The 12,839-nt window shown below is 48.1% G+C and overlaps 1 long non-coding RNA gene and 1 pseudogene across 2 annotated transcripts in view; both read right to left on the bottom strand.

Moving 5' to 3' along the window:
- Positions 1 to 12,839, bottom strand: part of LOC307215200 — a 244,378-nt gene that overhangs the window by 121,238 nt on the left and 110,301 nt on the right. The window lies entirely within an intron of this gene.
- LOC307215359 (small ribosomal subunit protein eS25 pseudogene) lies at positions 3,002 to 3,438 on the bottom strand (annotated as a pseudogene). The gene has a single exon. The product of its transcript is annotated as a small ribosomal subunit protein eS25 pseudogene (transcript).

Genomic DNA, 12,839 nt, shown 5'->3' with positions numbered 1-12,839 from the left:
ATCTCACTTAGGAGGCCAGGGGCCAGCGCTGTCCGGAGACACTTCCGGGTCACGTGGCCAGCGTGACATCGCTGCTCTGGCGAGCCAGAGCCGCACACAGAAACGCCGTTTACCTTCCCGCTGGTAAGCGGTCCCTATTTATCTACTTGCACCCGGAGGTGCTTTCGAACTGCTAGGTTGGCAGGTGCTGGGACCGAGCAGCGGGAGCGCACCCCGCCGCAGGGATTCGAACCGCCGACCTTTCGATCGGCAAGCCCTAGGCGCTGAGGCTTTAACCCACAGCGCCACCTGCGTCCCTAACCCAAAACTATACTGAACTGTAAAATATTTTTTTAATGAAACGAAACATAGACTAATTGCAACACAGGACAGGTCAGTGGTTTAGACCACAGCGCCACTCGTGTCCCTGAAACTAAAAGTAATAAAACCCTCAGTGGGTAACAGAAAGGGATAGTTTTGGAGTAATTTAAGAACTTCCTGAGACCTTATATCCGACCTCAGTCACTGAGACCATGCAGAAGAGCACTATTAATTGTCCCCATGTTTGCAAAAGCCAAACAGGACTCCTCCAGAGATCAGGTGTTCAGTGTTGCTGTTCCCAGACTGTGGAATACTTTTCCAGCAGAGATGCGACAGGCACCCTCGCTTTTGACTTTCAGACATCCAGATGATCTCTTTTTAAATTATGTGTCTCTTTTTTTTTTAGAACACTGATTTGCTTTTTAACATCACAAATTGCCCTGATATGGCAGGAGAGAAATCCTCGCATGAATCATGGAGCGTCTTTTCCTGCAATTTTTCTTATTGCTGCAAATGTTCCTTCCAATGCAAACTGGGGGCACTGCTGGAATAGAGACACACGATGGTTTTGCATCCCACAGGGCTTCGCTTGCAGGATCAACATGACGTCAGGGAAGAAATCTTCAATGCGCCACAACTAAGGATCCTGCGCGGAGATTCGTTTTCCTGCTTGGACTTCCTTTCTGAGCATGGGATTTGGCTCACTTGCGTGAGTCACCAGAATCTTCCTTTGCGAGGTGCCGGCTCACAGCCCACGCTGCGCAATGTCACATCACGAGGACATTTTATTTATTGTTTCCTAACATTTATGCGCTGCTTGTTTGCAAAACCAAACCAAAACCGGAAGTGGTTTGCAAGAAAGATAATACAGTAAAATTGCCCATAAGAAAGATTACCAGCGATAACTTAAAAGACTTTCGGAAAACTAAAATGAAAACAGAACTAAAAGCAGATTAAAACTCGCATCAACCTCCTGAACATCTGGGTAGGCTTGTCTACACAAAAAAACTGTTTTTAGCAGGTGTGTGAGTGGGGAGAAAGAACGGCGAAGGCTCCTGCCTGATGTCAATTGGCAGGGAGTTCCAAAGTTCTGAGTTATTACAAAGGTGGAAGGGGTCTTATGTGCATCTGTGAGAGTGCCAGTTCTGTGGATCAAAGTGGTCGAGTTTGTGTATACAGTGGTACCTCAGGTTAAGTACTTAATTCGTTCTGGAGGTCCGTTCTTAACCTGAAACTGTTCTTAACCTGAAGCACCACTTTAGCTAATGGGGCCCCCTGCTGCTACCGCACCGCCAGAGCACGATTCTTATCCTGAAGCAAAGTTCTTAACCTGAAGCACTATTTCTGGGTTAGCGTAGTCTGTAACCTGAAGCGTCTGTAACCTGAAGCGTATGTAACCTGAGGTTCCAACTGTATGGAATAAGGAGATCTCACAGGTAAACTGTTCCCAGGTTGTTTTAAGAAGTGCTAGAGATTTGTGAATGAGACAGAATGGCAGGACTGGGTAGAGCCAGACTCTGAGCTATTAACTCTGCTATAAGCTGTAAACTGTAAGGTAAAGGTAAAGGGACCCCTGACCATTAGGTCCACTTGTGGACGATTCTGGGGTTGCGGCGCTCATCTCGCTTTGTTGGCCGAGGGAGCCGGCATACAGCTTCCAGGTCATGTGGCCAGCATGACTAAGCCGCTTCTGGCGAACCAGAGCAGTGCACGGAAACGCTGTTTACCTTCCCATCGGAGTGGTACCTATTCATCTACTTGCACTTTTTGGTGTCCTTTCAAACTGCTAGGTTGGCAGGAGCAGGGACTGAGCAATGGGAACTCACCCCGTCCACCACGGGATTCGAATTGCCGACCTTCTGATCGGCAAGTCCTAGACTCTGTGATTTAACCCACAGCGCCACACGCGTCCCTGTAAATGGTATGTGTGTGTGTGTGTGTGTGTGTGTGTGTATGAACTAACCAATGTTATTCTTTTTAATGGTGGTGCTACATCTGGTGCGCAAGCGCATTATTTATTTCAGGCCCTAATCTTCTTATTCATGGACCTGCTTCCTATCACAAATTGCACAGGGAATATTGCTTTGCAAAAAGGAAGGAGGCAATCAATTAGACACTCCCCTGCTTTCTGACAAATGCAAAAAGAAAGGGGGAAGAGAAACCCGGCGAGGATTAAGTTGAAGAGCACAACCAAGGGAAGAAAATTGAAATAAGGACAAAGAGGGAAATTATTCTGGGTTCCTGGGGAAATGAAGCCCGCTGTTATTTCGGTGATGCATATGTTTGCATAGAGAGCGGCGCTCCTTGCTTGCTCCTGCACAGAGATGTTTGTGAGCTGGCCCTTTCCAAAGGGAGCTTGAAGTAACCAGACAGAGGGCCTTCTCGGTAGTGGCGCCCGCCCTGTGGAACTCCCTCCCACCAGATGTCAAGGAAATAAACAACTGTCTGACTTTTAGAAGACATCTGAAGACAGCCCTGTTTAGGGAAGTTTTTAATGTTTGACGTTTTATTTTGTTTAATATTCTGTTGGGAGCCACCCAGAGTGCCTGGGGAAACCCAGCCAGATGGGCGGGGTATAAATAATAAATTACTACTACTACTACTACCCCCCACCCAAAGGGCAGGAAACTGGCAAAACTCCCAGTTCATCTTGGACATAAGTGCCAGTCCCAACTTGAAACTTAAGATGGGATGACCTGTATTTTTTCCTCCCCAGGAGTTCAAGTTATTTTATTTTTGTGATATACAGAGTCTAAAAACCTCCCAAGAACCTTTTCTGCGTCCTCCCCAGCAGCTGGCGCATCACCCCCCTTGGTGTTTTGGGTGTAGATGACCTGGGCTCTGTGCCTGGACACTAGTTTGATTAGGCCTTTGCTGAGAAGCTCCTGAAGCCAAGGAACCTCAAATCTTCAGCCTTTCAGACAGCGGGTATGATGAGTTTGTCGTTAGCACCTCCTTGCACAGCTTGTCGTAAGTAGCTTTATCAAACAGAACAAGGTTGTTCAACTTGTCTCTTACTTTCCCTTTGGACCGCTTCTTCTTCTTCTTGGCTTTTCCACCGGACTTGTTGACGGGGTCCTTGCCCTTCTTGGCTGACTTGTCCGCGTCCTTCTTCTTCTTCATCTTGGACATAAGTGCCAGGTCCCAACTTGAAACTTAGGATGGGATGACCTGTATGACAGGGAAGAGAGATTTCACAGAATCACATAATTGTGGAGTTGGAGGGACACCCAATGGCCATCTAGACCAACCCTCTGAAATCCAGGACTCACAGCTAAAGCATCCCTGATAGAGGGCCTACAAAGGAGAGTCCACCACCTTTCCAGGGGAGATATCATAGCCATCTTCCAGTATCTCAAGGGCTGTCCCACGGGAGAGGGAACCAGCTTGTTTTCTCCTGCTGGTTTCTCCTGGTAGGACCCGAACCCATGGCTTCAAGTAGCACTCTCTTCTGCCTTGTTCAGACCACACCTGAGACCAGCTCTGGGCATCACAATCTGAGAAGGATGTTGACAAGTGGGAACATGGGCAGAGGAGATGATCAAGGGTCTGGAAACCAAGCCTTATAAGGAACGGTTGAGTTGAATACGGTTAGCCTGGGAAAAAGGAGACCAAGAAGAGATTGATAGCAATATTCCAATATCTCAAATATCACGTGGAGGATGGAGCAAGCATGTTTTCTCCTGCTCCAGACGGTAGGACTCGAACCCATAGCTCCAAGTCACAAGAAAGGAGATTCCGACTAAACAACAGGAAGAACTTTCTGACAGTGACAGCTGTTCAAAAATGGAATAATGGTCTTGCTTGGTTGACTGTAGACTCTCCATCCTTGGATGTTTTTAAGCAGAGGTTGGATGGCCCATCTGTCACGGATGCTTTAGCCAAGATGACCCTGGGGTCCCTTCCTAAAATTCTGCATTTCTATGAAAAAGCTCAGCGGTTGGACTACGCAGAATTAGATAAAATGACAGGAAGGATTCGAAACCTGCAGGACCAGAGATTCACAGAAGATTGGAAGAAATATACGAACTATTTGAAGAGCGACTGTAATCAACAAATTACGCTAGTAGGACTACAAGAAGTTTTGTGAGGAGAAATATATGAAACACTGCAAAATAGGAAAAGAAGAGAGATACAGTGGTACCTCGGGTTAAGTACTTAGTTCGTTCCGGAGGTCCGTACTTAACCTGAAACTGTTCTTAACCTGAAGCACCACTTTAGCTAAAGGAGCCTCCCGCTGCTGCCGCGCCGCCGGAGCACGATTTCTGTTCTCATCCTGAAGCAAAGTTCTTAACCTGAAGCACTATTTCTGGGTTAGCGGAGTCTGTAACCTGAAGCATATGTAACCTGAAGCGTATGTAACCCGAGGTTCCACTGTATTAGTTATGAGATTTAAATGTAATAGTGAAAGTAAGAAATGTATACTAAGTGATTAGATTGGAAAATTTTCAGATGTGATTGATGGAAGTCAAAAAAAATTGTATAAGATGTAAAATTATGTTTAATTATTGTTGAAAGTGATATGGTAAAACAAATAAAAATTTATATTTATAAAGGAAAAGCTCAGCGGAGCTGCCTCCCTCCTGCAGTTGCGGAGCAATGACTCATTCCTGAGACCTTCCTTCTCCAAAGCTGCTCTTGCAACGTGCCAGCCGAGCTCCATTGAAGCCAAGCTGTCTTTGGAGAGCTGTCGAGAGCATTTAGAGGCTCCTCGAAGCCCTGGAGAAGGAGGCGCAAGTGGGAGAGGAAGACTCAGCGGAAAGCGAGGCCTCTTGGCTCTCGAAACGCAGGCACCTGCCTTTGACGGAGGCAGGAAGCGGGGGACCAGGTGGAGTGGCCAAGGAGGGTGACTCACGGGGCTCCAGAAGAATGTCGGAGCGCGCGCGTCTCGCTTCTGCGCTCTCTCCAGAGCACCGGGGTCTTTTGTCGCCTGCGAAAGCGGGAGATCTTAATCGGGCGACTTGTCATTCAGAGAGCTGCTTTGCCGGAGAATAAAAGAAGCCAAGATATGGACACTGAGGGAGCTGCGGAGAGAAAAGGATGTCATTGCACAGAGAGGTGGGCGCCCTCAGATGGGCGCTCAGGTGGATGTGAACCACAGGAGGAGATAAGGGCTGCCTTTCACCAGAGCAGGGACCCAGGTGGCGCTGTGGGTTAAAGCCTCAGCGCCTAGGGCTTGCCAATCGAAAGGTCGGCGGTTCGAATCCCTGCGGCGGGGTGCGCTCCCGCTGCTCGGTCCCAGCGCCTGCCAACCTAGCAGTTCGAAAGCACCTCCGGGTGCAAGTAGATAAATAGGGACCGCTTACCAGCGGGAAGGTAAACGGCGTTTCCGTGTGTGGCTCTGGCTCGCCAGAGCAGCGATGTCACGCTGGCCACGTGACCCGGAAGTGTCTCCGGACAGCGCTGGCCCCTGGCCTCTTAAGTGAGATGGGCGCACAACCCCAGAGTCTGTCAAGACTGGCCCGTACGGGCAGGGGTACCTTTACCTTTACCTTTTCACCAGAGCGCTCTTCTTCACAAGGAGAGATTTCCACACGCAGAGGGAACATGTGGGGAAGATGAGGCCTGGCAGAGGAAAACAGTGATTTAATGAGCTGACAACCAGCGTTGAATTCCCCTGCGTTGTTTGTGACCTGAATGGAGGAGTCATTCCGGGTGCCAGGGTGAGAGCCTAGGAGGAGAGAATCGTGGCATCCCAGCATTGGAAGGGACCTCTGAAAGCCATCTAGTCCAACCCCCTGCAGTGCAGGAAAAAATGCTGCAAAGGTCTACGAGAGCAGGAGTCCTAGAAGCATGGAGAGACTTCTGGCTCTCCAAAGGAAGAACCGACTGGCCGTCCTGGGAGATCAGTTTTCCTGGCTGACAGGGGTCATCTTGGTCATCTTGTCAATATCCCTCTTAAACTGGGGTGCCCAAAATGAGGAGGGGAATTCTCAAGAGGCATCATTTTTCTAATCCGTTTCAACTTTGGAACTCCCTGCCACAGCAGGCAGTGGTGGCCACCAACCTAGATGGCTTTTGAAGAGGATTAGACAAAGAGAGGCCTATCAAAGGCTACTAGCCAGGAGGCAGCAATAATAATAATAATAATAATAATAATAATAATAATAATAATAAATATATTATTTATATCCCTGGCTGGGCTTCCCCAGCCACTCTGGGCGGCTTCCAACAGAATAGTAAAATACAATAGTCTATTAAACATTAAAAGCTTCCCTGAACAGGGCTGCCTTCAGATGTCTTCTAAAAGTCTGGTAGTTGTTCTTCTCTTAGACATCTGGTGGGTGGGCATTCCACAGGGCGGGTGCCACCACCGAGAAGGCCCTCTGCCTGGTTCCCTGTAACCTCATTTCTCGCAGGGAGGGAACTACCAGAAGGCCCTCGGCACTGGATCTCAGTGTCCAGGCTGAACGATGGGGGTGATGACACTCCTTCAGGTATACTGGACCGAGGCCGTTTAGGGCTTTAAAGGTCAGCACCAACACTTTGAATTGTGCTTGGAAACGTACTGGGAGCCAATGCAGATCTCTCAGGACCGGTGTTATGTGGCCCCGGTGGCCACTCCCAGTCACCAGTCTAGCTGCCGCATTCTGGATTAATTGCAGTTTCCGGGTCACCTTCAAAGGTAGCCCCACGTAGAGCGCATTGCAGTAGTCCAAGCGGGAGATAACCAGAGCATGCACCACTCTGGCGAGACAGTCCGCGGGCAGGGAGGGTCTCAGCCTACGTACCAGATGGAGCTGGTAAACAGCTGCCCTGGACACAGAATGGACCTGCGCCTCCATGGACAGCTGTGAGTCCAAAATGCATCTGAATGCCAGCTGCTGGATACTACAGGAGAGGAGAAGGCTCCTGCGTTCAAATCCTGCCTGCGGATTTGCTTTTGGGGCATCTGTTTGGCCACCGTGAGAACTGGTCTACATGGCCCATTGGCCTGATCCTGCAGGCTCTTCTTATGTTTCAAACCATTTTAAAAATATCTCTCCCTTTGGCCCCCGGGTTTGAGTCCCTCTCCCTCCCTGCCGTAACAATTGAGTTAGTTTTGTGGCTTGAAAATATTTCCTTTGCTTCTTCCCGAGCAGAGAAGCTGTGACAGCCGTGATAACATGTGATCAAATTATTACTTAAGAAGCCTGGAATGTGGGTGACGAAGAAACTGTGTTTCTTTTAACAGAAGTTATAATTGTTAACAAATATTGAATTAACTTCTTAAGTGACAGCTCATACAATGCCGTTCCAAAATACTAAATTTAGACGAGGTGAACAAACAGCCAATGGTACGAGTTAATAAATCTCCTTAAGTCTCTTAGCTACCTGGTTCTCTGAGGCTGACGTCATCCCATGCCCCAGTTTGGGCTTCTTCTGCCAGAAAGTTCTTCCTGGTGTCCGAGTTGGAATCTCCTTTCATGTAACATGAAGCCATGGGTTCGAGTCCTACCTTCCAGAGCTGGAGAAAACCTTGGGGCTAGACTTCTGCAATGCGCTCTGTGTGGGGCTGCCCCTAAGCTTTATGGTGTTTATGGAAGACAATCTTACTTGGCTACATGAAATCTACTCAGAGACCAGTGTGAATTTCATGCTCTTTATTCAGCCCATGGACGTGGGTGATGCTGTGGGTTAAACCACAGAGCCTAGGACTTGCCAAACAGAAGGTCGGCGGTTCAAATCCCCGCAACGGGGTGAGCTCCCATTGCTCGGTCCCAGCTCCTGTCAACCTAGCAGTTCAAAAGCACATCAAAGTGCAAGTAGATCAATAGGTACCGCTCCGGAGGGAAGGTAAATGGCGTTTCCGTGCGCTGCTCTGGTTCGCCAGAAGTGGCTTAGTCCTGCTGGCCACATGACCCGGAAGCTGTACGCCGGCTCCCTCGGCCAGTAAAGCGAGATGAGCGCCACAACCCCAGAGTCGGCCACAACTGGACCTAATGGTCAGGGGTCCCTTTACCTTTACCTTTATTCAGCTCATAGTAGCAATGAATGAAGCTTTCCCCAAAACGTCTAGCTATATATACATTATTTACACAATGGGCCCCGCGTGATTGGCTAATTCCAGGCTGCTCCTGTAGGCCAATCAGGTTGCGGATTCACTTCCTCCAGAAGCCTGATTGGCTGCTCCTGCAGGCTAATCAGGTCGCTGATTCACTTCCTCCAGAAGCCTGATTGGCTGCTCCTGCAGGCCAATCAGGTCGCTGATTCACTTCCACCTGGAGCTGGATTGGGTGGCTCCTGTGGACCAATCAGACTGCTGCATTCTGGATCCTATTGTTCTAGGATTCAGCTCAGTACATAACACCACAAGTGATCGCTAAAGAAGAAGAAGCAGCCTTTGAGCTGGGTGCAGAAGCTCCATCTGGTGCAGGGATTCAGAGGCAAGGCTGCAGACTGGACCAGTTAGCAACACAGGACATCATTTTAAAAACATCTGCTCCGGCTGCCCATCTGCTGCAGAGTCAGGTTCTTTTGTAAATTTACAAAGCCCTGAAGTACTTCGGTCCAGAGCGGCTGAGAGATTGCCTGAAGCATTTTCTCTCTCGAATGATCACTGAGATCATCTTTGTTTGTCCCCTGAGAGGCTGAATCTCGCCTGATGTCAACACATAACCAAGCCTTGAGCTGTCGAACTAGTCTTGTGGAATCCGCTTCCAGCAGAGACTCGGCAGGCATCTTCAGTATTAGTTTTTAAACATTGATTCCTGCCTTGCAGGTGTGATAGGAATTTTGAGGTCTTAGATATATGTTAAATGTTCACAAGTGTAACAACCAAACACGTACATAGATCAGCACAGGAAGACCGACCTGAAACCATTTTGATTCCCAAACTGACCAAATGATTTCTCTGCAAGGTCAAAGGAAAATGGAAAAGCCTCTCCATTGTCTTTTCCTTCACAAATCCTGTCTTAAGGGTATGTCTGCGTTTGAATAGGCTGTGAGCCTGTGACCTGGCCCAGGGACTACCGTATTTTTCGTCCTATAGGGCGCACCGGCCCATAGGATGCACCTCGTTTCTTTTTTTGGGGGGGAATGAATAAAAAAAAATTATTTCCCCCCCCAGCCGCGGCTGCAGCCCCAAGCTTTGCGGACACCCGCCTGAAGTGGCAGGTTGCTGCCCGCAAGCCTTGTGAGCCTGCGGGAACTCCCACCGGGCTGGCAAGGCTTGCGGATAGCTTCCTGAAGCCTGGAGAGCTAGAGGCATCGGTGCGCACCGACCCCTCTCACTCTCCAGGCTTCAGCGAAAGCCTGCATTCACCCCATAGGACGCACACACATTTCCCCTTCATTTTTGGAGGGAAAAAGGTGCATCCTATGGGGCGAAAAATACGGTAAGTATTTATCACTACAAAAGACTAGCCAGGCTCCCCAGGCAATGTCAGAATTCAGGCTCGGTCAGAGGTATGTGCCTATCTCTCCAGGCACCGGCTGAATTCTTTTGACCTCCCTCCGGCGACTCCCAGCAGGAAAAACACACGAGGTCCGTTCCGGCGATTTTCCTCAGGCTGTGAGAAAAACACACCAACTGCTCTCCTCCCTGCTCCCTGCATATCCCCAGGGAGGGGAATCAGACTCAGACAGAAATGTATCTTACATGCTTTTATTCCTGTCTTTCACTTCAGTACAGAGAAAACATGTCTGCTCTCTTCAACAAACAGAGAGAAACTCCAAACTCCACCCATGTACATCCTGTACAGGTCATATGACACACACTGAGCTAACATCCGGTGCTCAGTACAGAATGGACTGCCCCTTTGTTTCCATGGCAACAGTCACAAACTTCCTGTTTGGCTTTCCAGCCACAAGCAGCTGACTTGGCTGCTAGAGCCTTTGCTTGCTGCTGCATTGCTGCTTTAGAATAACATACTCCCCCTAAAGTATCAATGCGTGCAGCGAGCAAAGCGTCATCCAGAGAAGAAAACAAACAGTTGTTATATGTATAACACTCCCCTGTTGTTTCAGTTCCACCCTTGGAACTACCCGCCACTGGTTTTACCAATGTACCTCTCTGGTTGTGTGACTTCCAAGGAATGAGTGCTTCTGCATTACCTTGGTTAGCAACTCTCTGTTGTGCCTTTGTCTCTGACTCAGACACAGCTTCAATCTGACCTTGGTCGTTTACAACAGCAACACATGCAATAGCTTGGTTGGCAAACTCTTTTGAATACCTCTTGGGTGGTACACCCTTCGTTGCTCTCTCAGACCTACGTAAGAGGTGCTGCTCTCCCTTGCTTTCTGGTTCAGCCTCTGAACTCTCTGGAGAACCAGTACTAAGCTTAATCAGTGGTTCATCCTCCTCTTCTGAGGGTCTAGTCATTGTGTGAGATTTCTTCTCAATGACTGTGACAACTGAGCTGTCTGAGCTATCGCTGTCATCATCAGTACTACTGAACTCAATAAGATCAAACTCATCATCATCATCATCAGAATCATCATCATCTCCTGTGGGAAATGTGTGAACAATCACTCGCTCCTGTTCAGGAGCACTCTCTAGAAATTTTGTGAGAATCACCTTGCCAGATTCAGACAAAATTACTCTGTAGAGACCCTTTTCATAACCCACAAAAATGCCTCTGGCATTCTTTACTCCACCTGGAGCTTCTGTTCTCACATGAGACCCAAAAACCTTGAAATGGGCAACAGAAGGTTTTCTGTGGAACAGTTTCTCAAAAGGAGAACTTCCCAATTCTTTTGAAACCTTTCTCAACCACGTGTAACAATATGACATTAATGACTCAGCCCAGTACTCATGTGGCAGATGTGAACTAAGCAATTGCGCTTCCATTCCCTTTTGCAATTCTTTGTTCACCCTAACACAGACACATCTGTTCCAAGCTTCTTCGGAACCTGCAATTTTGTGTCTTATCCCTTTCTTCTTCAGGAACCTCTGGAAATCCTGTAAGAGAAAAATTGGCTTCTCATCTGTGCAAAGACAATCTATGTCAGCATCATGCATATTTTTAACCTTGTCACAAAACTCTTTAAACCTTTCTAAGGCTTCTTTCGGTCTCTCCAAAAGATAAATCCAGACAAAACCTGTGAAAGAATCAACACATATTAGGTAATACTTTGCATTGCCTCTAGATGGTGCTAAAGGACCAATCACATCAGTATACACCCGCTGAAATGCCTTGTCGACCCTCGAGGTGACCTGCTTGGTGTTCTTCTTGGCTACACCTGCAAAAGAAATCATGTTAGAATCACAAGAATTACATTCCATGTAATCACTTTGATCAAAAGTCAACAAATACAGTCCATCTTTCTCTTTGGCAGAAAGATACAACTCTCCATCTTTGTAGATCTCGCAGTGTTGATCATCATAGGACAGTTTTAGTCCCTTCTTGGCAATCTGCGAAACGCTGAGCAGATTGTACTTCAACTCTGGAACCAAATAAACATCGTTTATAGTCAAGTTCAGACTTTTAAGATACACAGTCCCAATTCCGGTGGCTTCCAGCTCTTGACCGTTGGCTTGTTGTATAACGAAGCTTTGCTTCTTAAACGACGAAAACAAATCCTTGCGATGGGTCATGTGAACCGTCGCTCCCGTGTCTAAAACGAAGGAATTCCGCACTTGTGGTGTGGCTTTTAGGGACATCAAAGCCTTTGCAGGCTTCGCCTGTGACTTGGCATGACTTCTGCCTGACGCCTCAGACTTCGTGGAGCTTCCCTTGGCTCCTTTGTTCTGACGTGGCTTCTTGCAGTACCGCTGAAGATGCCCAGTCTGCCCACAATTGTGGCATCGGACAACGTTCATAGCTACAGCGTCTCCTCCAGTAGCTACAGCAGTGGGGGTGTTAGAATTCCGTTCTTGTCTCCCCCTGTCCTTGACTTCCAGGGCGGCAAGCCTGTCTTGTTCGTTCAGAACCACGGCAAAGACCCTGTCCGACGTTAGATCTTGCGCTGGGAGAGACCCCAGCTGACTGGCAACCGTTTTGTAAGTCCGATTCAGGCTGTTTATCACCATGAAGCAAAACACTTCCTCATCCAGATGGAAATTGCGTTCCACCATCTGCTGACGCAGAAATTTCATTTCCGTCAGGTGCGCTTGAACATCTCCATCAGGCGCAAGCCTCAGGTTAGTCAGCTTTTCAAAATACAGCAACGCTGAAGAACCTGCATCTCTCTGATGTGTCCTTCTCAGCGTGTCCCAAACATTTTTGGCGTGCTGTAAATCTTGTATATGAATAAGCTGAGAGTCTGACACGCACAGAATTATAGCAGTTCTGGCCTTCACATCCTGTGACTCCCAAGCACGCGTTGGTGCTGCAGGGATGGGGTTCTCAATCACCCCAAACAGTCTCTGATTCTGCAGCAAGGCCTTCATCTTAATAGACCAAGATGCATAATTGTCACTGGTCAAGAGGGGTGGAGAAGGCAAAACTCCCTTCTTGGCATCCATTTTGAGTCCTTGCATTGACTCTCAAACACAAGCCTCTAAAATCCAATAGCTGGCTTGTTTACACTCTGTGCACCTGGCAGCAATAACACTGGCTGCTTGGAAAGTCCCCTTTCAACAGTTCCTTTGTAAGGGCCTAGTCAAAACACGAGCT

Source organism: Podarcis cretensis, assembly GCF_951804945.1.
Source record: "Podarcis cretensis genome assembly, chromosome: 4".
Lineage (NCBI taxonomy): Eukaryota > Metazoa > Chordata > Lepidosauria > Squamata > Lacertidae > Podarcis > Podarcis cretensis.
This window is presented reverse-complemented; position numbering and strand designations above follow the sequence as displayed.